We start from the raw sequence: 27,026 nt of genomic DNA on the forward strand, positions 1-27,026 counted from the left end.
GGCCTCCGACCGCAAGGCACTACAGAGGGTAGTGCGTACGGCCCAGTACATCACTGGGGCCAAGCATCCTGCCATCCAGGACCTCTATACCAGGCGGTGTCAGAGGAAGGCCCTCAAAATTGTCAAAGACTCCAGCCACCCTAGTCATAGACTGTTCTCTCTGCTACCGCACGGCAAGCGGTACCGGAGTGCCAAGTCTAGGTCCAAAATACTTCTCAACAGCTTCTACCCCCAAGCCATAAGACTCCTGAACAGCTAATCATGGCTACCCGGACTATTTGCACTGCCCCCCCACCCCATCCTTTTTACGCTGCTGCTACTCTGTTAATTATTTATGCATAGTCACTTTAACTCTACCCACATGTACATATTACCTCAACAAGCCGGTGCCCCCGCACATTGACTCTGCAACGGTACCCCCCTGTATATATAGCCTCCCTACTGTTACTTTATTTTACCTCTGCTCTTTTTTTTCTCAACACTTTTTTTGTTTTATTTTTACTTTTTTTGTTAAAAATAAATGCACTGTTGGTTAAGGGCTGTAAGTAAGCGTTTCACTGTAATGTCTGCACCTGTTGTATTCGGTGCATGTGACCAATAAAATTTGATTTGATTTGTAGCTTGTTTCTGGACACAGGTCCAGGAATGGCTGAAGGATTGCAATATTTGCATGGAGCTGACCCTGCAGATAGCACTACTGGGTGATCTGAAAAGTCATAGTCAATAGATCAATAACATAATACTTTTAGCAAAAATGTTTATTTTCAATTCGCAAACTGGAAACAATGAGAATAGAAAGGTTCAGAACTTTTGTAAAACATCACAGTACAGTTGAAAAATATATGGCAAATAGAAGTCCAATGTGGATGGTGTTAAGAGATAGATGGGAGGTGTTGAATGGGGGTGAAGGATGGGACTAATAACAACAACATAACTAGTGTAAGACATGGTGTGTCCATAATAAGTATATAGGTTATATATATTGTGAGCTTTTGTGAAAGTGCACAGTTAGAAATATATGGCATATAGAAGCATACCTTGCCCATCATTGATTTGGGATTGCCAAAGTTGTTTATTTGGGGTATCGAGTTGATTGTGGGAGTCTGTATTCACAAATGTACAGTGAGGGAAAAAAGTATTTGATCCCCTGCTGATTTTGTACGTTTGCCCACTGACAAATACATGATCAGTCTGTAATTTTAATGGTAGGTTTATTTGAACAGTGAGAGACAGAATAACAACAAAAAAATCCAGAAAAACGCATGACAAAAATGTTATAAATTGATTTGCATTTTAATGAGGGAAATAAGTATTTGACCCCCTCTCAATCAGAAAGATTTCTGGCTCCCAGGTGTCTTTTATACAGGTAACGAGCTGAGATTAGGAGCACACTCTTAAAGGGAGTGCTCCTAATCTCAGCTTGTTACCTGTATAAAAGACACCTGTCCACAGAAGCATTCAATCAATCAGATTCCAAACTCTCCACCATGGCCAAGACCAAAGAGCTCTCCAAGGATGTCAGGGACAAGATTGTAGACCTACACAAGGCTGGAATGGGCTACAAGACCATCGCCAAGCAGCTTGGTGAGAAGGTGACAACAGTTGGTGTGATTATTCGCAAATGGAAGAAACACAAAAGAACTGTCAATCTCCCTCGGCCTGGGGCTCCATGCAAGATCTCACCTCGTGGAGTTGCAATGATCATGAGAACGGTGAGGAATCAGCCCAGAACTACACAGGAGGATCTTGTCAATGATCTCAAGGCAGCTGGGACCATATTCACCAAGAAAACAATTGGTAACACACTACGCCGTGGTCCTCTGTAGCTCAGCTGGTAGAGCACGGCGCTTGTAACGCCAAGGTAGTGGGTTCGATCCCCGGGACCACCCATACACAAAAAATGTATGCACGCATGACTGTAAGTCGCTTTGGATAAAAGCGTCTGCTAAATGGCATATTATTGTTATTATTATTAAGGACTGAAATACTGCAGCGCCCGCAAGGTCCCCTGCTCAAGAAAGAACATATACAGGCCCGTCTGAAGTTTGCCAATGAACATCTGAATGATTCAGAGGAGAACTGGGTGAAAGTGTTGTGGTCAGATGAGACCAAAATGGAGCTCTTTGGCATCAACTCAACTCGCCGTGTTTGGAGGAGGAATGCTGCCTATGATCCCAAGAACACCATCCCCACCGTCAAACATGGAGGTGGAAACATTATTCTTTGGGGGGGGTTTTTCTGCTAAGGGGACAGGACAACTTCACCGCAGCCAGGGCATTTAAAATGGGTTTTGGATGGGTACTCCAGCATGACAATGACCCAAAACACACGGCCAAGGAAACAAAGGAGTGGCTCAAGAAGAAGCAAAGGAGTGGCCTAGCCAGTCTCCAGACCTTAATCCCATAGAAAATCTGTGGAGGGAGCTGAAGGTTCGAGTTGCCAAACGTCAGGCTCGAAACCTTAATGACTTGGAGAAGATCTGCAATGAGGAGTGGGACAAAATCCCTCCTGAGATGTGTGCAAACCTGGTGGCCAACTACAAGAAACGTCGGACCTCTGTGATTGTCAACAAGGGTTTTGCCACCAAGTACTAAGTCATGTTTTGCAGAGGGGTCAAATACTTATTTCCCTCATTAAAATGCAAATCAATTTATAACATTTTTTACATGCATTTTTCTGGATTTTGTTGTTGTTATTCTGTCTCTCACTGTTCAAATAAACCTACCATTAAAATTATAGACTGATCATGTCTTTGTCTGTGGGCAAAAATACAAAATCAGCAGGGGATCAAATACTTTTTTCCCTCACTGTATAGTAGTCTAGACTTTAAAGATGCATTGTGATACGGATTTATCATTGACATGCCATTCGCAACGGTGTAAGACACAGACAAACTGGACCTTGTTAAGTTGCGTCAATTCAAATCTGGTATTAGGAACAAAAGAGGTCAATACACGTCTTCTAAAATAGACTAGTATTTTAATTAATGCAAAACCTTCAATGGTAAATATGATGTTCATATATACGGGTCCACTGAAATACCTCGCAGGGCACTCAGAGAACTGATCCATTGTTATGAGTTCTTCTTAAAATACTCTTGACAGAGATAGTTCCCGCTCCCTGCTGGGCCTATCAGAGTAGAGACTGAGCGTGGTCTATCCGTTGGCGCACAGGCTAGTCCCAGTCCCTCGGCGCTCCACTGTTGCACACTGTTGCCAGGCATAAGTTGTTATCATAACAACCTGTAGAGGCAACACACAAAAGACACCGTTCCACTGTACTCTAAGTACCTACGTTCAAGGACGGTTCACAGACAACAAAGAAGCAGTGTAGTCTAGTATTTGGAGACACAAGTTCTTATCTTCCCCTACTCCCTAAAACAGAGAAAATAGATCCCCACAACCTGTACCGAGAAATGAACGGTATAAATATAAGGTAAATAAAGTTTAAGTTAATGTTAGCAGGATATATATCCCTTTTGTTAAATCTATGTTCTGCCAGTGTCTGTGCTAAGTTGAGGGTATTCGAATGTTAGACTCAATATTGATAATGTTGACTCCAGACTGCTGAAGATACAAGGACCACCAAGGACAGTGTTGCCGTTTTATCGTGTGAAAAACGGACTTTCTGGTGTTTATAGAACACTGTTATTGTGAGATTAGGATGTATGAGAAGAAACTTGTAGCTGAAATACTGCTGAGAAATGTATCCAATGACGAAGATTAGAAGTATGATGCGTGATATGTTTAATACGTGGTGGTCCTCTGTAGCTCAGTTGGTAGAGCATGGCGCTTGTAACGCCAGGGTAGTGGGTTCGATCCCCGGGACCACCCATACGTCAAAATTTATGCACACATGACTAAGTCGCTTTGGATAAAAGCGTCTGCTAAATGGCATATTATATTATTATTACATCATTGATGTGATGTTGATTTTTGCCACTGCACAACCTCTCTTCAGGGTCACTGACTGTCGGACGCTGTGTCAGACAGGTTTACTATGGGTTTATGGTATTAATCACACGTTCTGTGCACTTGGATGGTTAAATATATAATCTATAAAACCCTAGGGGAACTAGGCACGGAAGGATGAAAGAACAAACAGATAAGGAAGAGTAGAAATGCCCGCCATACCTCTGGAGGGGGAAGATTATTACGATCCTTGCATAAGTGTCGTTTTGTTCTCCCTGTGCACAGTTGTATGTAATAAAAGTCATATAGAAACGGTTCGCCTTATCTTTTGCATCCAGCAGTTCTCCACGCCATTGACCAGTTTTACATTCGGAACAATATCAGGTGAGCAATTACTTCTCTTTCCTTTCCAGCAACATGGGAACGTCACAAAACAGGATCTCAGAGTTAGCGAGGACGTTCCTAAGTATCAATGTGTGACGTTGATGAAATGGGTATGGTGACTATACACGCCAAACACATTTAAAGTGTAGCTTTATGAACTAGAATCATATTGGTCATTTTAAAGGTATACTGGGCAGCTGGGTGGTCGTGCTTTGTGATACACCCAATATTTGTATTATGGTCGACTATGGAGATACACTATCCAAATGCAATTCGTAAATAAATCCAAGTAATCCGGGTTATAGGTAACAATCCTTCGCATGAACTGCTGACATTACGCATATTAATTGATAATGATGGAAATTAAGATATGCAAGATATTTGAATAGATATATATATATATTTTTAATAGCTATATACAGCTGCGGAAAAAATTAAGAGACCACTGCACAATTATCCGTTTCTCTGCTTACTAATGTTTTAACTTAGGAAGAGTTCAGAAATCAATATTTGGTGGAATAACCCTGATTTTCAATCACAGCTTTCATGAGTCTTGCAATGCAAATATCATGGTACAGCTATATGGACACTCAATCACTATGGTATTTTTTATTGGTAAATTTACAAACATATATTATGATAAATAGGTTTGAAACTTGTATCTCATTATGGTAAGTGGTGAAATAATTATAGCCAGTTATAATTGTAATGGCTTAGCAGATAATAACAAAATAAGAACAATATTTACATGTGAGATATACATGGCGGAGACTCAATCAACCAAGTCGTCTTGACTTCTTCGCAAAATTATTTTTTAATCTTCAACATAGAAATGCTACCAAAAATAATTTACTGAAACTGGTTACAAATGACGGAGTAATGATTCACCAAATTATATCAGGTCCCGTTCCTCTCAACAGTGGGGCACGTATTTGCTCCAACCCAGCCCTAAGGACAGAACAGTGCAGTCTGGACTAGGGACTGTTCACCTCTCTGATGTTCATCAGCACACACACACCACTAGGGACTTTTCACCTCTCCTCCTTGACACTCAACAGCATTGTTTGGGATGTAGCTCAGTTGGTAGAGCATGGTGTTTACAACGCCAGGGTTGTGGGTTCGATTCCCACGGGGGCCATTATGATTTTTTATTTTTTTTTATGTATGCACTCACTAACTGTAAGTCACTCTGGATAAGAGCGTCCGCTAAATGACTAAAATGTATATTTTGAAAGAGGAAGCAAAGTACTTTAAGCATATGTTTTCGTTTCAGTCGCCTCCATCTCCTCTAACTGAAGCTAATTGTAGGGATTTCTTTCCTATCGATAATGTAAAATGAACAGCCATACAGAAAGACTCATGTGAAGGTGAAATTACAGAGGAGGAACTTCGGGAAAACTCCAGGGTTGGATGGCATACCAGTCGAGGTATACCAAACCTTTTTTGATATACTCAGAGGACCTTTATTAGCATGTTTTAACCACTCCTATGTAAATGGTAGATTATCAGACACTCAAGAAGAAGGTCTGATTTCATTATTACTGAAACAAGATACAAGTGGGAAATATAAAGATCCAGTCCATTAAAAAAATTGGAGGCCCCTTACACTTCAGTGTTGTGATGCAAAAATTCTAGCAAAATGTAAAGCGCATAGAATTAAAAAGGTGTTGTCGGACATTATTAATCCTAATCAGACAGGTTTTTTACATGGACGATACATTGGAGATAATATAAGGCAAGTACTGGAAACAATAGAACACTATGAAAAATCCTGGTGTAACTCAGGCAGTTGTTGTTGCCATCCTGTACCTGTCCCGCAGGTGTGATGTTCGGATGTACTGATCCTGTGCAGGTATTGTTACACGTGGTGTGCCACTGCGAGGATGATCAGCTGTCCGTCCTGTCTCCCTGTAGCGCTGTCTTAGGCGTCTCACAGTACGGACATTGCAATTTATTGCCCTGGCCACATCTGCAGTCCTCATGCCTCCTTGCAGCATGCCTAAGGCACGTTCACGCAGATGAGCAGGGACCCTGGGCATCTTTCTTTTGGTGTTTTTCAGAGTCAGTAGAAAGGTCTCTTTAGTGTCCTAAGTTTTCATAACTGTGACCTTAATTGCCTACTGTCTGTAAGCTGTGTCTTAACGACCGTTCCACAGGTGCATGTTCATTAATTGTTTATGGTTCATTGAACAAGCATGGGAAACAGTGTTTAAACCCTTTACAATGAAGATCTGTGAAGTTATTTGGATTTTTACAAATTATCTTTGAAAGACAGGGTCCTGAAAAAGGGACGTTTCTTTTTTTGCTGAGTTTATATGTATGTATATGTATTTATATGTATTTATATGTATTTATATATATATATATATATATATATATATATATATTTGGGAGAGAAAAAAAACTTATGGGGGATTGGAAGTGATGCAGAGAATTACATTGATGGAAGTTACAATCTGTCTGCAATATTAAAGCTGATCTACCCCCCCAAAAAGAACAACAACAAAAAAATTATAAAAAGAAATAAATCCAAGTATAGTTTAATCTGAAATGGACTGGTACATTTTAATCTGAAGACTACAATAGCTCCATTTTAAAAAGGGGCATGCATCGGGGCCTGTATTCACGGCCCATCTCTGGGGTGTAATCTAGACGAGGGTCTCCAAACTTTTCTAGCATGAGAGCTACTTTTTAAAAATGTAACATGTTGCGAGCTACTCATTATTTTCTCGATTTCAAATAGGCACATTCTTCTCCTCTCCCCTGAAACTCTTCCCCGGGTCCTTAAGTGTACAAGAGAAAGTAGTGCACTATGTGCTCTGTCAATATATCTGGTAAACTAGTAGAAAGAGGAGGAAGGGAAGCGCTACTAAGGTACACAATAGTAAATGTTGGTAGACAGAAGGTGCTCTTTGGTCAAAGGGGTGAATTGGTCATCAAAAAGAAAGGAGGACCAAGGCACTCTTCATATCATTAATTAAAATGTCTTTATTAGTATGGCATGTTCAATAAAAACAATATTTTTTTTTTTTATCCGACGCGTTTCGGCTGCATGGCCTTCCTCAGGGAGCACAAAGAAATAACACAATGTCCTCTTTTGAACAGCTTTTCCAATTAGCCCTAATTTGAAGAGGGAGTGGTTACAAAATTGATTGGACACACCTAGTAAGCAATACTATACACATTAAAAAGTGAAATACTGTAACTATGTTATCATACAAATACAACTCCAAGTTAGAAGTATCAGAACACTTAGAAAGGTAGTTCTAACCTTAAATATGACTGGGAAAAAGTGTCAAAAATAAGAAAGCAATATATTCCATAGTACACTAGAAACCAGCAAAACATGATTTAAAAAAAATCTTGTTTTTATTGAACATGCCATACTAATAAAGGCATTTTAATTAATGATATGAAGAGTGCCTTGGTCCTCCTTTCTTTTTGATATCTGGTAAAATATTGGTTAAAAACAAACAACTCTAAGGGGGGCCCTATAAAATCTGTGATTGTTTCCCAAAAATGGTTTTATATTTGCCAAATTATGTTTTCTCAGTTTTATTTCCTGGTTTTCGATTTTTGTTTTGTTTTTCACTGTCAACATTACAATTGTTCATAGAGAAACAATGACAGTTGATGTTTTGAGTCCATGTCAATGCTTAAATCACATCGGAAGACAAATATTGTTAGGCCTGGAAGAAAACGAACACATTTAGATTTTTGACTGTAATTCCCCTTTAATTGCGCATCTGGCCCTTTAATTGCGTATCTAGTGTGCCATCTAATGTGCTGGTCTGGTGATGGTTCTGTATGGCTGTTGCTCATTTCATGGCAAAGTTCGCCAAATAATAGATACAAATTATATACTTACTCATAATATACTTCCACCAGGTAAGCCTACTTTGCAGTTAACATTTAAATGACAAGGTTTTGGGAAAGTATTTACGTCCACCCACAAGACGGTTATCACATCAACTGGCTACACATGGCGTGATAGACATAGGCGAGCACCACCCAGACAGATACGGGTAATATTGCTGGAAATCAATTGGCATACATTGTGTTAGGTTTGACTTTTTAAGCCAATAGTGGCTAACCAGGGGTGGGATAATGTCATTTTTGCATTGATTAGATAGATGGTAGGTGGGAGCTTGTGGTGTCTGATTTGTTTATGGCAGTTTGCAGTGGAACACGTGAAAATTGCATGTACTTTCAGAATTGTTTGGTGAGCTACTCATAGGTGGGATGCGAGCTACTGACAGCTCTCTATCTACCTGTTGGACAGTGGCAGTCGGTGCCGTTTAAGATGAGGGAGGACGATTTTGTTTTTATGAGCATGGCCTTATTTCTATTACAGCATTTTGCATGACTGTCATTCATATTCCATTCACCCAGTTCAATGTAACACCGATAGGTTTAGGCTACTACATGATGCTCGAATTTTCCCTATACCCATCATGAGGTTGCTACAACCTAGCCTATGAATACAAGTTTACAACGTAGGTGCACAGGTCCAGAGAAATTTGAGTAATCAAGGTGACAGACATTGACACATTCAATACTGCCTTGCACACTCTTGCCTGCATCTAGCTGATCTAGGGCGCAATCTATAGTCCAACAGTTGCAAACAATAGTTTCTATTGGACAAATTCAGCTATGTTTATCCCCGCTTCGCTGTGTTTGCTTCTGTTTAATAAACGTTTTTCAACAGAATCTTCAGAATGAATACACCACTGATCACCACAAACACAGTTCACTTTCATAGCAGCCACATACAAACACCATGATCACTCTCCTCTCACCTTTTCCCTTCGCTTGTGGACTTCAGTGCACAATACAACAGCTGTCTGTGACCAGGCGAAAAAACCTTTCCAAGCCAAACCTTCATACCATAACCGCTAACCGCTACACACAGCCTACATCGTTGTCACCTAACGTCATAGACAACATAGCTAGCTACTAGAACTAATGCGTTAGTAAACCCGCTACAATCATGGAGTACAGTGTACAGTCAGCAAGCAGTTTAGCAGTTAGACTGGGAGGCCACCGTGGCAATAAATTAATACAACCAAAAGCTTACCTTGACTTGGAAGAGTTCCAGTGTTGGATAGCCACTGCCAGCTAGCTAACATAGCATCCCTCTCTGTTTGAGCCGGGTGTTTGAGTAGGCTAAACTAGCTAGCTGCATTCGCTAGCTAGGTAAGTGAAAGTGAAAAAAAGAAAGACATATACAGTACTAGTCAAAAGTTTGGACACACCTACTCATTCAAAGGTTTTTCTTTATTTTTACTATTTTCTACATTTAGAATTATAGTGAATACATCAAACTATGAAATAACACATATGGAATCATGTAGTAACCAAAAAAGTATTAAACAAATCAAAATATATTTTATATTTGTGATTCTTCAAATAGCCACCCTTTGCCTCGATGACAGCTTTGCACACTCTTGGCATTCTCTCAACCAGCTTCACCTGGAATGCTTTTCCAACAGTCTTGAAGGAGTTCCCACATATGCTTAGCACTTGTTGGCTGCTTTTCCTTCACTCTGCCATCCGACTCATCCCAAACCATCTCAATTGGGTTGAGGTTAGGGGATTGTGGAGGCCAGGTCATCTGATGCAGCACTCCATCACTCTCCTTTTGGTAAAATAGCACTTATAATATGCCATTTAGCAGACGCTTTTATCCAAAGCGTGCATAATTTTTTTTTGTGTATGGGTGGTCCCGGGGATCGAACCCACTACCTTGGCGTTACAAGCGCCGTGCTCTACCAGCTGAGCTACAGAGGACCGCTTACACAGCCTGGAGGTGTGTTGGGTCATTGTCCTGTTGAAAAACAAATGATAGTCCCACTAAGCCCAAACCAGATGGGATGGCGTATTGCTGCAGAATGCTGTGGTAGCCATGCTGGTTAAGTGTGCCTTGAATTCTAAATAAATCACAGACAGTGTCACCAGCAAAGCACCCCCACACCATAACACCTCCTCCTCCATGCTTTACGGTGGGAAATACACATACGGAGATCATCCGTTCACCCACACCACGTCTCATAAAGACACAGCGTTTGGAACAAAACATCTCAAATTCGGACTCCAGACCAAAGGACACATTTCCACTGGTCTAATGTCCATTGCTTGTGTTTCTTGACCCAAGCAGGTCTCTTCTTCTTATTGGTGTCGTTTAGTAGTGGTTTCTTTGCAGCAATTCGACCATGAAGGCCTGATTCTCACACAGTCCCCTCTGAACAGTTGATGTTGAGATGTGTCTGTGACTTGAACTCTGAAGCATTTATTTGGGCTGCAATTTCTGAGGCTGGTAACTATAATGAAGTTATCCTCTGCAGCAGAGGTAACTCTGGGTCTTCCATTCCTGTGGTGGTCCTCATGAGAGCCAGTTTCATCATAGTGCTTGATTGTTTTTGCGACTGCACTTGAAGAAATGTTCAAAGTTCTTTTAATGTTCCGTATTGACTGACGTTCATGTCTTAAAGTAATGATGGACTGTCATTTCTCTTTGCTTATTTGAGCTGTTCTTGCCATAATATGGACTTGGTCTTTTACCAAATAGGGCTATGTTCTGTATACCCCCCTCCCCCCTACCTTGTCACAACACAACTGATTGGCTCAAATGCATTAAGAAGGAAATAAATTCCACAAATTAACTATTAATAAGGCACACCTGTTAATTGAAATGCATTCCAGGTGACTACCTCATGAAGCTGGTTGAGAGAATGCCAAGAGTGTGCCAAAGCTGTCATCAAGGAAAAGGGTGGCTATTTGAAGAATCTCAAATATAAAATATATTTTGATTTGTTTAACACTTTTTTTGGTTACTACATGATTCCATATGTGTTATTTCATAGTTTTGATGTCTTCACTATTATTCTACAATGTAAAAATAAAGAAAAACCCTTGAATGAGTAGGTGTGTCCAAACTTTTGACTAGTAGTGTAGATAGCTCTCTTTCTCTCTCCTCTCGATTGACTTGGAAGAGTTCCGGTGTTGGACAGCCATAGCCAGCTAGCTAACATAGCATCCCTTTCTGTTTGAGCCGGGTGTTTGAGTATTCTAAACTAGCTAGCTGCATTCACTAGCTAGGTAAGTGAAAGTGAAGAAATAATAATACAAGGAAATATAGCTAGCTCTCTCTCCTCTCTCTCTCTCCTCTCGATTCTCCTTCATTTTTGAAGAAAATAAGATGTTCAAAACTTTTCAACTATTGTCTTTCTCTCTCTTTGAGTCAACTACTCACCACATTTTATGCACTGCAGTGCTAGCTAGCTGTAGCTTATGCTTTCTAGATTAATTCTCTGATCCTTTGATTGGGTCAACAACATGTCAGTTCATACTGCAATAACTTTGATAGGTTGGAGGACGTGCTCCCTGAAGTTGTCATAATTACTGTGTAAGTCTATAGAAGGGGGTGAGAACCATGAGCCTCCTAGCTTTTATAGTGAAGTCAATGTACCCAAAGGAGGATGGAAACTAGCTGTCCTCCGGCTACACCATGGTAATACCCCCAGAGAGTGCTGTTGAGGCTACTGTAGACCTTCATTGCAAAACAGTGTGCTTTAATCAATTATTTGGTGACGTTAACATATTTAGTATCTAAAAACGATACATTTTTTATTGTTTCACTATTTTTCGACTCAGGCCCCATCTGTCCAATGTAATCTTGTTGATTAGTAGAAATTCAATTGAGATCCTAGATCATCACTCCAACTGAGATGCTTCATACGTAAGGCCCCAGATCTCAAATCACCCAACCATGGGACCCATCCTTATTGTGTAGCATTCCCCTGGGTGAAGCATAGAGGGCGCTACATCCCAGGAAGTGATTGAAGGCTTGTCTTGACTGCAGTAGATCATGTTTGGTTCGGCCCAGTTGACTGAAAGTCGAGACTGCTAAGTCAATTTATGGTTGCACAAGTCAGACGGCACATTCAAACTATTATCTCATGTCTTGATGCTTTGTGTTTGTAAACCAATAAATGAAGTGACCCTTTTGATCCCTTCTTGATATTAGGCATCATTACATGATTATCAATCCAACTTCATTTTCTAAAACAGATTTTAAAATGAACAAGGTGAAAACCTTTTAACACACCGTTCTTCCCCTAGGATTTGAATTATGTGATCGGTGGCCTTTTTAAAAATACTAAAACATTTACTTGGACATTGACAGTGGAAGTAATACATGCATAAGAACAAATGTTATATTGGCAATCAATAAACCCATTTTCAACAAAGTATTTAAGAGCATTTGTAAAATGATTCTTGCCAATTGTTGACAAACATGCACCTGTTAAGAAACTAACTGTGAACTGTTAGAGCCCCCTGGATCGATGATGAAATGAAAAATTATATGGTTCAAAGAAATTATGCTGTAAAGTAGACGCAGGGAGTCAGGAAGCAAGTGCAGTAAGTGAGTTTAATGACGAAGAACATTGAGCGATACAAAACAAGAAAAGCATCTTAACATGGAAACAAAAACAATATTGCCTGGTGGGTGATAACAACGCTATGTAAAGGGGAAGTAATCAGGGAGGTGGTGAAGTCCAGGTGTGCCTAATGAGGCGCAGGTGTGTGTATTGAAGGTTGCCAGATGTGCATAAGGATGGGTTGCAAGGACCGGTGGTTAGTAGATCGGCGATGTCGAGCGCCGGAGAGGGGGAGCTGTAGATGACGTGACAGATGCAAAAAAGGTGGCAAACATGTCAGGCTGCTCAGTTGATTGGTTGACATATTGTCAATTGAGAAATGTTGTGACTAAACTTAACAAAATAAATAATAATATAATATGCCATTTAGCAGACGTATTTTTTCCAAAGCGACTTACAGTCATGTGTGCATACATTTTTACGTATCCAATAGAACTCAGAATATTGTTCAATGGAAGCTTCTCTAACATCAGATATGTACATTGCGGTATCCCTCAGGGCAGTTGCCTTGGGCCGTTACTCTTCTCTATTTTTACAAATGATTTGCCACTTGTCTTACAAGAAGCTAAAATTATTGCGTACTCTACACATCAGCACCTACAGCCAGTGAGCTCACTGAGACGCTTAGCAAGGAGTTACAGTCAGTGTCAGAATGGGTAATTAACAATGAACTTGTCTTGAACACATCTAAAACCAAAAGCATTGTATTTCGTTCAAAGCAGGGGTCTCCAACCTTTTCTAGCATGAGAGCTAAACGCAGCATCATATGATGCAAAATGCATCATACTGGGATGATTTATGTATTTTGAAAGTTACATATCTTGAACACTTGATTGCTTGAAGCAAAACATTTTGGGACTATGTCAACAATGGACTAATGAAACAAATACCAGAATATCGTTTTGGGGTGGAGTTTTCCTTTTAGTAAAAACACTACTACTACTTAAGTAGTTTTGCGGGGTTGTACTTTACTATTTAAATTTTTGACAACTTTTACTTTTATTCTACTACATTCCTAAAGAAAATATGTACTTTTTACACCCATACATTTTCCCCTGACACCAAAAAGTACTCGTTACATTTCGAATGCTCAGGCAGGACAGAATTATGGTCCAATTCACGCACCTATCAATAATAACGTGTCATCCCTACTGCCTCTGATCTGGCGGACTCACTAAACACAAACACATGCAGCCAGTCCGGATGAGCTACTTTGTTTTGCCCGCGATATTTATTACGGCTTCTACTTTTAACATTATGTGCTTTGGCACCCTCATTGCCCCAATATGTCTCTGTCAAAAAAGAGAAAAGTGGACGCAGAGTGCAGAGTGTTCCAAGAAAAATGGTCATCCTCCTATTTATTCACGGAATTGAATGGGAAAGCTGTATGTTTGGTGTGTTCACAGCATGTTGCAGTGCTGAAAGAATATAACCTTTGTCGCCACTATGTGAGTCTTCATGCCGACAAATATGACAACTTTCAAGGACAGCGGAGAAGAGAGAAGGTGAATGAACTGTTGGCGGGTCTGAAGAAACAGCAGTCTGTGTTTACTCACAGCCGAGACATCAGTGATGCTGCAGTGAAAGCTAGCTACCTCATTGCTAATGAAATCGCAGTGGCTTCAAAACCATTTAGTGAGGGTGAATTTGTAAAAACATGCATGATGAAGGCAGCGGAGATTGTGTGCCCTGAAAAGCGTCAGGCTTTTGTAAATATCAGCCTGACAAGAAACACAGTTGCAGACAGGATTTCCGAGTGGATTTTCAGTGGATTTGGACAGCCAGTTGAAGCAAAAAGTAAAGTCATTTATTGCGTTTTCGGTTGCAATTGATGAAAGCACGGACATTACAGATGTTGCACAACTGGCCATTTTCATCCGCGGAGTTGATGACACATTGACCGTCACCGAGGAGTTCGTGGAGTTGGTGCCGATGACAGATACAACGACAGCAGCTGATATTTTTCCGCACTCGTCGGTGCGCTGGACAGGGTCGGAGTGGACTGGTCCCGCGCTGTCAGCCTGGCTACAGATGGTGCGCCCTCAATGATCGGGAAAAAAGCAGGCGTTGTGACAAAGTTCAGAGAGAAAGTGCAATCTGCAAATGGAGTACGTGATTTTTTGACTTTTCACTGTATTTTGCACCAGGAGGCTTTGTGTTGCAAGTCATTAAAGATGGATAACGTCATGAAGGTGGTCATCCAAACTGTTAATTTCATCCCATCCAGAAGCCTGAATCACCATCAGTTTGACAGCCTTCTCAGAGAGAAAGACCACATCAATGGCCTGCCATACCACACTGAGGTAAGATGGTTAAGCCGAGGTGCTGTGCTGAGGCGTTTCTTTGATTTACGAGAAGAAATTGAACAGTTCATGGAAGAAAAGGGCAAACCAGTGTTAGAATTTCATTCCGCAGAATGGATGCAGGACCTTGCATTTATGGTGGATGTTACAGAGCACCTGAATAACTTGAACAAACAGCTGCAAGGGCGCAACAAAGTTGTCACGCAGTATTATGACAGCATACGTTCTTTCAAGTTGAAGCTGTCATTGTGGGAGACGCAACTCGCCGGTGGTGATGCAGCTCACTTCCACTGTCTGAAAAATGTGTGCGCGACCCAACATGTGGCAGACATGAAGCGATTCAAAGATAAAATAACGGGACTGTTACTGGAGTTTGAGCAACGCTTTCAGATTTTTGGTGAACTGGAGAAAGACTTCAACGTTTTTTGCTCGCCATTCACCGTGAATCCCTCTGATCTGCCCGTCAGCATCCAACTTGAAATAATAGACTTGCAGTGTGACTCGGATTTGAAGGGCAAATTTGCCGCAGCTGGCTTGGACACATTTTATCAGAATCTCTTGCCAGGTTACCCCAACTTGACAGCCCTTGCTGCAAAACTGTTGTGCATGTTTGGAACCACATATCTTTGTGAGCAAGTTTTCTCTGTAATGAGCATAAATAAAACAAAGCTGCGCTCAAGGCTCACGCACAAGCACTTGAATCACATCCTGAAGTTGGCTACCACTCAGGATGTGACGTCTGATATTGATGCGCTGGTGAAAGCTAAAAGATGCCAGGTATCAGGAGTCAAATAAACTATGCAACCCCACTTAAAGTGCTGCATGAGACACCCTGATATAGTTCAGTGATCTGTGATATACTTCTGTGAATCACTGAGGCATTGTGTGTTTGTGTGTTCTTTGTCCTCAGAACTTTCAAATAACTTGAGGTGTTTTATGATTTATAGTGATGTTGTGCTTGTACTATTTTGGACACACTGTCCTCAGGCTCCAGCTTTATGTTTTATGTTGATCGTATTAAAACAAAGAAAACAATCTGAAGTTGTTGTTTTTAAGTTATATATACCATGATTTTTCCGGTCCGGCCCACTTGGGAATAGATTTTCCTCCATGTGGCCCCTGAGCTAAAATGAGTTTGACACCCCTGCTTTAGACCTTCCAGTGTGCACTCTCTGGTGGTGGTTTTGATGGTGTGCCACATCTTATTGTCAACAGCCTTCCCACACTCTCTGTAGTCAACCTCATAGCCTATGACTTCAACATCGTCTCCCACCATGGTAGGAATGTCCCAGTTCACTCTGATACTTTCAGATTCTAGAATCTTCTCTCTGGTTGGTCCAGGGGGGCTACATGGGCGGGTCCTGGAGTATTCTGTCCAGTCACTGGAGAGGCTCACACCAGGTCTACACACTGCCCTGCAGCTGAAGCGGTAGTCTTTATAGGGGTCCAAACTCCTGATGGTTACCTGGTTAGTAGTAGTGATTTGCACATGGACACAGTCATGCTCCAGACTCTTGATTGATGGTGGGGACACCTGGCTTTGATGGTAGCTCAAACTGGGGACCCAACAGTGTCCCTCTCTCATAGACATGGATGGAGGATGCAGTGATGAGTTTGTCTGGACTTGGTGCAATGCAGAATACAATACTTTGTGTCATTATTTGAAGTCCAGGAACAGGCATATGGTTTGTCTGGTTAGGGTGGTTACCTCACCAGAGTGAAACCACTTTTCTGCACCAGATTTCTCAGCTATGTTGGGGTTGTAAGGCAACTGAGAACCAGCACTCTGATTCTTCCAGCCAGTAGTTCTCCAAGTCTCCCAGGTGTTTATCTTCCTCCTTCAAAGATGACAATGCAAAACACACTACATAGTCATTAGCTTGATCAAGCACTCTTTTATCAAAGTCACCCTTGGATGACAGAACTTGAAACTCTTTCATTATGTCAAGGCAAGAGCTGACAACATTCATTTCATTTTTTTCATTTTCGTCATTTAGCAGACGCTCTTATCCAGAGCGACTTACAAATTGGTGCATTCACCTTATGATAGCCAGTGGGACAACCACTTTACAATATATATATTATAATTTTTTTGGGGTGGGGTAAGGGGGGGTAGAAGGATTACTTTATCCTATCCCAGGTATTCCTTAAAGAGGTGGGGTTTCAAGTGTCTCCGGAAGGTGGTGAGTGACTCCGCTGTCCTGGCGTCGTGAGGGAGCTTGTTCCACCATTGGGGTGCCAGAGCAGCGAACAGTTTTGACTGGGTTGAGCGGGAACTGTGCTTCTGCAGAGGTAGGGGGGCCAGCAGGCCAGAGGTGGATGAACGCAATGCCCTCGTTTGGGTGTAGGGACTGATCAGAGCCTGAAGGTACGGAGGTGCCGTTCCCCTCACAGCTCCGTATGCAAGCACCATGGTCTTATAGCAGATGCGAGCTTCAACTGGAAGCCAGTGGAGTGTGCGGAGGAGCGGGGTGACGTGAGAGAACTTGGAAAGGTTGAACACCAGACGGGCTGCAGCGTTCTGGATGAGTTGTAGGGGTTTAATGGCACAGGCAGGGAGCCCAGCCAACAGCGAGTTGCAGTAATCCAGACGGGAGATGACAAGTGCCTGGATTATGACCTGTGCCGCTTCCTGTGTAAGGCAGGGTCATACTCTGTGAATGTTGTAGAGCATGAACCTACAGGATCGGGTCACTGCCTTGATGTTAGCGGAGAACGACAGGGTGTTGCCCAGGGTCACGCCAAGGCTCTTTGCACTCTGGGAGGAGGACACAACGGAGTTGTCAACCATGATGGCGAGATCATGGAACGGGCAGTCCTTCCCCGGGAGGAAGAGCAGCTCCGTCTTGCCGAGGTTCAGCTTGAGGTGGTGATCCGTCATCCACACTGATATGTCTGCCAGACATGCAGAGATGCGATTCGCCACCTGGTTATCAGAAGGGGGAAAGGAGACGATTAATTGTGTGTCGTCTGCGTAGCAATGATAGGAGAGGCCATGTGAGGATATGACAGAGCCAAGTGACTTGGTGTATAGCGAGAATAGGAGAGGGCCTAGAACTGAGCCCTGGGGGACACCAGTGGTGAGAGCACGTGGTGCGGAGAGATTCTCACCACGCCACCTGGTAGGAGCGACCTGTCAAGTAGGACTCAATCCAAGAGTGAGCCGCGCCGGAGATGCCCAACTCGGAGAGGGTGGAGAGGAGGATCTGATGGTTCACAGTATCAAAGGCAGCAGATAGGTCTAGAAGGACGAGAGCAGAGGAGTGAGAGTTAGCTTTAGCAGTGCGGAGAGCCTCCGTGACACAGAGAAGAGCAGTCTCAGTTGGATGACCAGTCTTGAAACCTGACTGGTTTGGATCAATAAGGTCATTCTGAGAGAGATAGCAAGAGAGTTGGCTAAAGACGGCACCCTCAAGAGTTTTGGAGAGAAAAGAAAGAAGGGATACTGGTCTGTAGTTGTTAACATCGGAGTGTAGGTTTTTTGAGAAGGGGTGCAACTCTCGCTCTCTTGAAGACGGAAGGGACATAGCCAGCAGTCAAGGATGAGTTGATGAGCGAGGTGAGGTAAGGGAGAAGGTCACCGGAAATGGTCTGGAGAAGAGAGGAGGGGATAGGGTAAAGCGGGCAGGTTGTTGGGCGGCCGGCCGTCACATGTCGCAAGATTTCATCTGGAGAGAGAGGGGAGAAAGAAGTCAAAGCATAGGGTAGGGCAGTGTGAGCAGGACAAGCGGTGTCATTTGACTTAACATACGAGGATCAGATGTCGTCAACCTTCTTTTCAAAATGGTTGACGAAGTCATCCACAGAGAGGGGGGGAGGAGGATTCAGCAAGGAGGAGAAGGTGGCAAAGAGCTTCCTAGGGTTAGAGGCAGATGCTTGGAATTTAGAGTGGTAGAAAGTGGCTTTAGCAGCAGAAACAGAAAATGTAGAGAGGAGGGAGTGAAAAGATGCCAGGTCCGCAGGGAGTCTAGTTTTCCTCCATTTCCGCTCGGCTGCCCGGAGCCCTGTTCTGTGAGCTCACAATGAGTCGTCAAGCCACGGAGCAGGAGGGGAAGACCGAGCCGGCCGGGAGGATAGGGGACATAGAGAGTCAAAGGATGCAGAAAGGGAGGAGAGGAGGGTTGAGGAGGCAGAATCAGGAGATTGGAGGGAGAAGGATTGAGCAGAGGGAAGAGATGATAGGATGGAAGAGGAGAGAGTAGCGGGAAAGAGAGAGCGAAGGTTGCGACGGCGCATTACCATCTGAGTAGGGGCAGAGTGAGTAGTGTTGGAGGAGAGCGAGAGAGAAAAGGATACAAAGTAGTGGTCGGAGACTTGGAGGGGAGTTGCAGTGAGATTAGTAGAAGAACAGCATCTAGTAAAGATGAGGTCAAGCGTATTGCCTGCCTTGTGAGTAGGGGGGACGGTGAGAGGGTGAGGTCAAAAGAGGAGAGGAGTGGAAAGAAGGAGGCAGAGAGAAATTAGTTAAAGGTAGACGTAGGGAGGTTAAAGTCACCCAGAACTGTGAGGGGTGAGCCATCCTCAGGAAAGGAACTTATCAAGGCGTCAAGCTCATTGATGAACTCTCCAAGGGAACTTGGAGGGCGATAAATGATAAGGATGTTAAGCTTGAATGGGCTAGTGACTATGACAGCATGGAATTCAAATGAGGAGATAGACAGATGGGTCAGGGGAGAAAGAGAGAATGTCCACTTGGGAGAGATGAGGATTCCTGTGCCACCACCCCGCTGACCAGATGCTCTCGGGGTATGCGAGAACACATGGTCAGACGAGGAGAGAGCAGTAGGAGTAGCAGTGTTTTCTGTGGTAATCCATGTTTCCGTCAGCGCCAAGAAGTCGAGGGACTGGAGGGTAGCATAGGCTGAGATGAACTCTGCCTTGTTGGTCGCAGAATGGCAGTTCCAGAGGCTGCCGGAGACCTGGAACTCCACGTGGGTCGTGCGTGCAGGGACCACCAGGTTAGAGTGGCAACAGCCGCGCGGTGTGAGGCGTTTGTATAGCCTGTGCGGAGAGGAGAGAACAGGGATAGACAGACGCATAGTTGACAGGCTACAGAAAATGGCTACAATAATGCAAAGGAGATCGGAATGAAATGAACTAAACATCTGGGAAAGCGAGAGAGCGGGGCCTCCCTCACTTACGTTTCACTGAAACACTCAAATATAGCTCTCCCAACTTCCACTTTAGAAATTATAATTGTTGTAAACTACAGCGGTTCAATGTTTTCTAGGAATAGACTAACTTAGTTTATTCAGGAAGCTAACTTGGTACAGTATTCATCTCTCTCGCTCTGTCATCCAGGTACGTGATCATAAGGTAATTCTGGAATGGAGAGTGTTCCATGCTGTTAAGCATTTTTTCAGCTCTTCTTCCTCCATTCCTCTACCTAAGTGTCCACAGCCATACAAATAAATGTTCAGAGAATCTCTCCCGTCCCTAAAAAAGTAACCACACAAACGAGCTGAGTATCTGGATGTGTGTACACAATGCAATTATTGCACAGTATAAATAAAAATGACACTTAGACAAATTACAGACAGTAGCCTACAAGTAGCAAAATAGAACTCAATTGATTGAACATGAAATGTATTTCAATATGATTGAAATAGGTCTATAGCCTACTGTTTATATTTTAATGCAGTCATCTCGGTTTTCATTTTCATACGTCGCTTGTTTGTATCAATTGCAAAGACATTGGCAACTTTGTTCTGAAGTTATCGGTGGTCACAGAGATACAGATAAACCATGTCATTCTATGTTTAGCAGAGATCTGTGTATACAGAAAACAAAACGAAGCCTTCTAAAAAAAGAACACCTTCCCTACTGTCAAACATGGAGGAGGTTCAGTGATGTTTTGGAGTTGTTTTCCTGTTCTGACACTGGGTGCCTTGAATGTGTGCAAGACATTATGAAATCAGGAGAATCCCAAAGTCATTTTGGAGCGTAATGTCGGACCCAGTGTCAGAAAGCTGGGTCTCCGTTGAAGGTCATGGGTCTTCCAGCAGGACAACGACCTCAAACACACTTCAAAAAAGTACCCAGGAATAGTTCAAGACAAAACGCTGGACTGTACTGAAGTGGCCAGCAATGAGTCCAGATCTAAATCCCATTCAAAACTTGTGGAGAGAATTGGAAACAGCAGTTGGGAGAAGACACCCTTCAAATCTGGGAGAACTGGAGCAGTTTGTACATGAGGAGTGGGCCAAACTGCCAGTACAGAGGTGCAGGAAGCTCATCAATGGCTATTGGAAGCGCTTGATTGCAGTTATTTTGACCAAAGGTTGTGCTACCAAATATTAAGTCTAGGTTGTCAATAATTTTGTCATTGCCATTTCTGTTTATTTTCTGATTTAAATGGATATATTAAGTTCTGAATCAAAAACAAAGGTTCTGTAATATTAACAGTGAAATAAAGAATTGTAGAGACCAAATACTTTGGTGAATTTAAACTTATTTTTTGGGAAAATTGTGAGTTACTTGAAAAAAGTGCAAGGGTGCCAATATTTTTATTTTTGCCATATATTTTTAACTGTGCTGTTTCACAAAAGTTCTGAACCTACAGTTGAAGTCGGAAGTTTACATACACTTAGGTTGGAGTCATTAAAACTTGTTTTTCAACCACTCCACAAATGTCTTGTTAACAAACTATAGTTTTGGCAAGTCGGTTAGGACATCTACTTTGTGCATGACACAAGTAATTTTTCCAACAATTGTTTACAGACAGATTATTTCACTTATAACTCACTGTATCACAATTCCAGTGGGTCAGAAGTTTACATACACTAAGTTGACTGTGCCTTTAAACAGCTTGGGAAATTCCAGAAAATGACGTCATGGCTTTAGAAGTTTCTGACAGGCTAATTGACATCATTTGAGTCAATTGGAGGTGTACCTGTGGATGTATTTCAAGGTCTACCTTCAAACTCAGTGCCTCTTTGCTTGACATCATGGGAAAATCAAAAGAAATCAGCCAAGACCTCAGAAAAATAATTGTAGACCTCCACAAGTCTGGTTCATCCTTGGGAGCGATTTCCAAACGCCTGAAGGTACCACGTTCATCTGTACAAACAATAGTATGCAAGTATAAACACCATCGTACCATGCAGCTGTCATACTGCTCAGGAAGGAGATGCGTTCTATATCCACAGTAAAACGAGTCCTATATCGACATAATCTGAAAGGCCGCTCAGCAAGGAAGAAGCCATTGCTCCAAAACCGCCATAAAAAAGCCAGACTATGGTTTGCAACTGCACATGGGGACAAAGATCGTACTTTTTGGAGAAATGTCCTCTGGTCTGATGAAACAAAAATAGAACTGTTTGGCCATGATGACCATCGTTATGTTTGGAGGAAAAGGGGGGAAAATTGAAGGCCGAAGAACACCATCCCAACCGTGAAGCACGGGGGTGGCAGCATCATGCTGTGGGGGTGCTTTGCTGCAGGAGGGACTGGTGCACTTCACAAAATAGATGGCATCATGAGGAAGGAAAATTATGTGGATATATTGAAGCAACATCTCAAGACATCAGTTGTTGTGGAAAATAACCACTATACTTTATTACAAATAAGGTCTTACAGAGTTTTTGTTGCATCAAGAAATGACTTTATTAAAGTTTTCAACAAAGCCGATACCAGTCTGCAGAGTGGCACACCGTTCTCCCTCCCTCACGTCACATTATATACCATCATCCCCAACTCTTCTAGCTCTAAATCCCTCCCTCTTCAGTTTCCCGCTCTTTATCACTCCACACCCACTTCCTTTGTCCCTGAGGACGGCTGAACTTTTACTCCAACCAATCACTCGCGGCCCTGTCTTGCACACACACTCATATTTAGTTTAAACATGACAAGGCCCTACATTCTTGAATCATACACAAACCTCACCCCATCATGCTGTAATCAATCAAGAAGATACCAAGGAGACAAAGGTCTAGCCCAAACTCCATTCAACCCTGGTGCCGCTCCCTTCACTGTGTTTGAAGAGAGAGACAAAAGGCCACAAGCTAGTTTCAGTCTCTCATCAGATAAGACCGCCATGGATTTAAGTAAGAGCAAGTAATTTGACCTTAGGGCAGATTTCCTCTCTACTCCCCCCCACACACAGTGAAATGCCCCAATTAAATTCCTAGCCCAGTAACAAACAATTCTAACTCAATGTTCGTGATTAACATAGTTCTATCTCCTAATTCATTAAAGAATACACATCACAGTCAGGAAGTTAAAGCTTGGTCGCAAATGGGTCTTCCAAATGGACAATGTGTTGTGGCAAAATGGCTTAAGGACAACAAAGTCAAGGTATTGGAGTGGCCATCACAAAGGCCTGACCTCAATCCAATAGAAAATGTGTGGGCAGAACTGAAAAAGCGTGTGCGAGCAAGGAGGCCTACAAACCTGACTCAGTTACACCAGCTCTGTCGGAAGGAATGTGCCAAAATTTACCCAACTTATTGTGGGAAGGCTACCCAAAACATTTGACCCAAGTTAAACAATTTAAAGGCAATGCTACCAAATACTAATTGAGTGTATGTAAACTTCTGACCCACTGGGAATGTGATGAAAGAAATAAAAGCTGAAATAAATCATTCTCTCTACTATTATTCTGACATTTCACATTCTTAAAATAAAGTGGTGATCCTAACTGACCTAAGACAGGGAATCTTTACTACGATTAAATGTCAGGAATTGTGTAAAACTGAGTTTAAATGTATTTGGCTAAGGTGTATGTAAATTTCCGACTTCAACTGTACAGTCGTGGTCAAACGTTTTGAGAATGACACAAATATTAATTTTCACAAAGTCTGCTGCCTCAGTTTTTATGATGGCTATTTGCATATACTCCAGAATGTTATGAAGAGTGATCAGATGAATCGCAATTCATTGCAAAATCCCTCTTTGCCATGAAAATGAACATAATCCCCAAAAAACATTTCCACTGCATTTCAGCCCTGCCACAAAAGGACCAGCTGCCATCATGTCAGTGATTCTCTCGTTAACACAGGTGAGAGTGTTGACGAGGACAAGGCTGGAGATCACTCTTTCATGCTGATTGAGTTAGAATAACAGATTGGAAGCTTTAAAAAGAGGGTGGTGCTTCAAATCATTGTTCTTCCTCTGTTAACCAAGGTTACCTGCAAGGAAACACGTGCCGTCATCATTCCTTTGCACAAAAAGGGCTTCACAGGCAAGGATATTGCTGCTAGTAAGATTGCACCTAAATCAACCATTTATCGGATCATCGAGAACTTCAAGGAGAGAGGTTCAATTGTTGTGAAGAAGGCTTCAGGGCGCCCAAGAAAGTCCAGCAAGCGCCAGGACCGTCTCCTAAAGTTGATTCAGCTGCGGGATCGGGGCACCACCAGTGCAGAGCTTGCTCAGGAATGGCAGCAGGCAGGTGTGAGTGCATCTGCACGCACAGTGAGGCGAAGACTTTTGGAGGATGGCCTGGTGTCAAGAAGGGCAGCGAGGAAGCCACTTCTCTCCAGGAAAAACATCAGGGACAGACTAATATTCTGCAAAAGGTACAGGGATTGGACTGCTGAGGACTGGGATAAAGTGATTTTCTCTGATGAATTCCCTTTCCGATTGTTTGGGGCATCCGGAAAAAAGCTTGTCCGGAGAAGACAAGGTGAGCGCTACCATCGGTCCTGTGTCATGCCAACAGTAAAGCATCCTGAGACCATTCATGTGTGGGGTTGCTTCTCAGCCAAGGGAGTGGGCTCACTCACAATTTTGCCTAAGAACACAGCCATGAATAAAGAATGGTACCAACACATCCTCCGAGAGCAACTTCTCCCAACCATCCAAGAACAGTTTGGTGACGAACAATGCCTTTTCCAGCATGATGGAGCACCTTGCCATAAGGCAAAAGTGAAAACTAAGTGGCTCGGGAACAAAACATCGACATTTTGGGTCCATGGCCAGGAAACTCCCCAGACCTTAATCCCATTGAGAATTTGTGATCAATCCTCAAGAGGCGGGTGGACAAACATAAACCCACAAATTCTGGCAAACTCCAAGCATTGATTATGCAAGAATGGGCTGCCATCAGTCAGGATGTGGCCCAGAAGTTATTTGACAGCATGCCAGGGCGGATTGCAGAGGTCTTGAAAAAGAAGGGTCAACACTGCAAATATTGACTCTTTGCATAAACTTAATGTATTTGTCAATAAAAGCCTTTGACACTTATGGAATGCTTGTAATTATACTTCAGTATACCATAGTAACATCTGACAAAAATATCTAAAAACACTGAAGCAGCAAACTTTGTGAAGACCAATACTTGTGTCATTCTCAAAACTTTTGACCATGACTGTAGATGAAGGGGAGGAGACAGGTTAAAGAAGGATTTATAAGCCTCGAGACAATTGAGACATGGATTGTGTATGTGTGCCATTCAGAGGGTGAATGTGCAAGACAAAATATTTAAGTGCCTTTGAAAGGGATATGGTAGTAAGTGCCAGGCGCACCGGTTTGTGTCAGAACTGCAACGCTGCTGAGTTTTTCACCCTCAACTGTTTCCCCGTAGCGTTGCAGTTCTTGACCCAAACCGGTGCGCCTGGCACCTACTACCATACCCCGTTCAAAGGCACTTAAATATTTTGTCTTGCCCAATTGGCTCATTCATCCCCCCTCCTTTCCCCTGTAACTATTCCCCAGGTCGTTGCTGTAAATGAGAACGCCTCAGTCAAATAAGTATTAAATAAAAAGTATCAAGCTGCTGGGTTTTTCACGCTCAACAGTTTTCCGTGTGTATCGAGAATGGTCCACCACCCAAAGAACATCCAGCCAACAGCAGGCCAGTGGTCAAAATGGGTAATAGATGAAAGAGGACAAAGGAATCTGACACGAATTGTGCAGAGCAACAGACGGGCTACAGTTAGTCAACTGACAGTCCAGTACAACATTGGTGCCCAAAGAATGCACAACTCGTCGTACCTTGACACAAATGGTGTATGGCAGCTGACAACCTTACAGAGTGTCACGCCCTGACTTATGGGACTCTAGTATGTTGAGTCAGGGTGTGGAGTTCTATGTTGCTATTTCTATGTTTACGTTCTAGGTGTTGTATGTCTATGTTTGGCCGGGTGTGATTCCCAATCAGAGACAACGAGCGATTGGCAATCATTTGGTTGTGGGATCTTGTTCCGTGTAGAGGCTTGTATTTGTGTTTAGCCTGAGGACGTCACGTTACGTTGTTGTTTTTGTTCGTGTGTTTATTCTTTATTATTAACATGTATGCATTTCACGCTGCGCCTTGGTCTGACCCGTCCTTCAACGAGCGTGACAGAAGATCCCACCAAAAATGGACCAAGCAGCGTGCCAGGAGCAGACATCCTGGACATGGGAGGAGATCCTGGACGGAAAGGGATCCTGGACATGGGAGGAGATTCAGGCTGGGATGGATCGCCGTCCTTGGGAGGAGGCAGTGGAGGCCCGGTTTGGAGAGGAGCAACGGCAACACAGAAGGCGCCGGCCGAGGTGGAAGCCCGAGAGACAGCCCCAAGAACATTTTTTGGGGGGGCTAAAAGGGTGGTCGGGGATCGATTGAGAAGAGCCCCGACCACTGCACTCGTGGGGGCTCAGGGAGGAGTCCTCACGGGAGGAGGACTGGGCGCGGAGAGTGAAAGACTGGTACAGTCGGAGATCTCTAACGTCAGTTCCCAGTCCGGTACACCTCGTGCCTGCGTCTCGCACCAAGCTAGTGGTGCGTGTGCCCAGTCCGGCCCGGCCCTTTCCTGTTCCTCGCACCAAGCCAGTGGTGTGTGTTCCCAGTCCAGTACGGCCCGTGCCTGCTCCCCGCACCAAGCCAGTGGTGCGTGTTCCCAGTCCGGCCCGGCCCGTTCCTGCTCCTCGCACCAGGCCAGTGGTGCGTGTTCCCAGTCCGGCCCGGCCCGTTCCTGCTCCTCGCACCAGGCCAGTGGTGCGTGTTCCCAGTTCGGCCCGGCCCGGCCCGTGCCTGCTCCCTGCACAAAGCCAGTGGTGCATGT

At 43.2% G+C, this 27,026-nt stretch overlaps 1 protein-coding gene across 1 annotated transcript in view; it reads left to right on the top strand.

Moving 5' to 3' along the window:
- Window positions 1-4,184: 4,184 nt before the first annotated feature.
- Window positions 4,185-27,026, top strand: part of LOC121541998 (CMP-N-acetylneuraminate-beta-galactosamide-alpha-2,3-sialyltransferase 1) — a 59,574-nt gene continuing 36,732 nt past the window's right edge. The window contains exon 1 of the mRNA XM_041851416.2: window positions 4,185-4,295. The gene's annotated coding sequence lies outside the window, so the exon portion shown is untranslated. The remainder of the gene's footprint in view (window positions 4,296-27,026) is intronic.

This window comes from Coregonus clupeaformis, chromosome 27, assembly GCF_020615455.1.
Source record: "Coregonus clupeaformis isolate EN_2021a chromosome 27, ASM2061545v1, whole genome shotgun sequence".
In the NCBI taxonomy this organism is placed as follows: domain Eukaryota; kingdom Metazoa; phylum Chordata; class Actinopteri; order Salmoniformes; family Salmonidae; genus Coregonus; species Coregonus clupeaformis.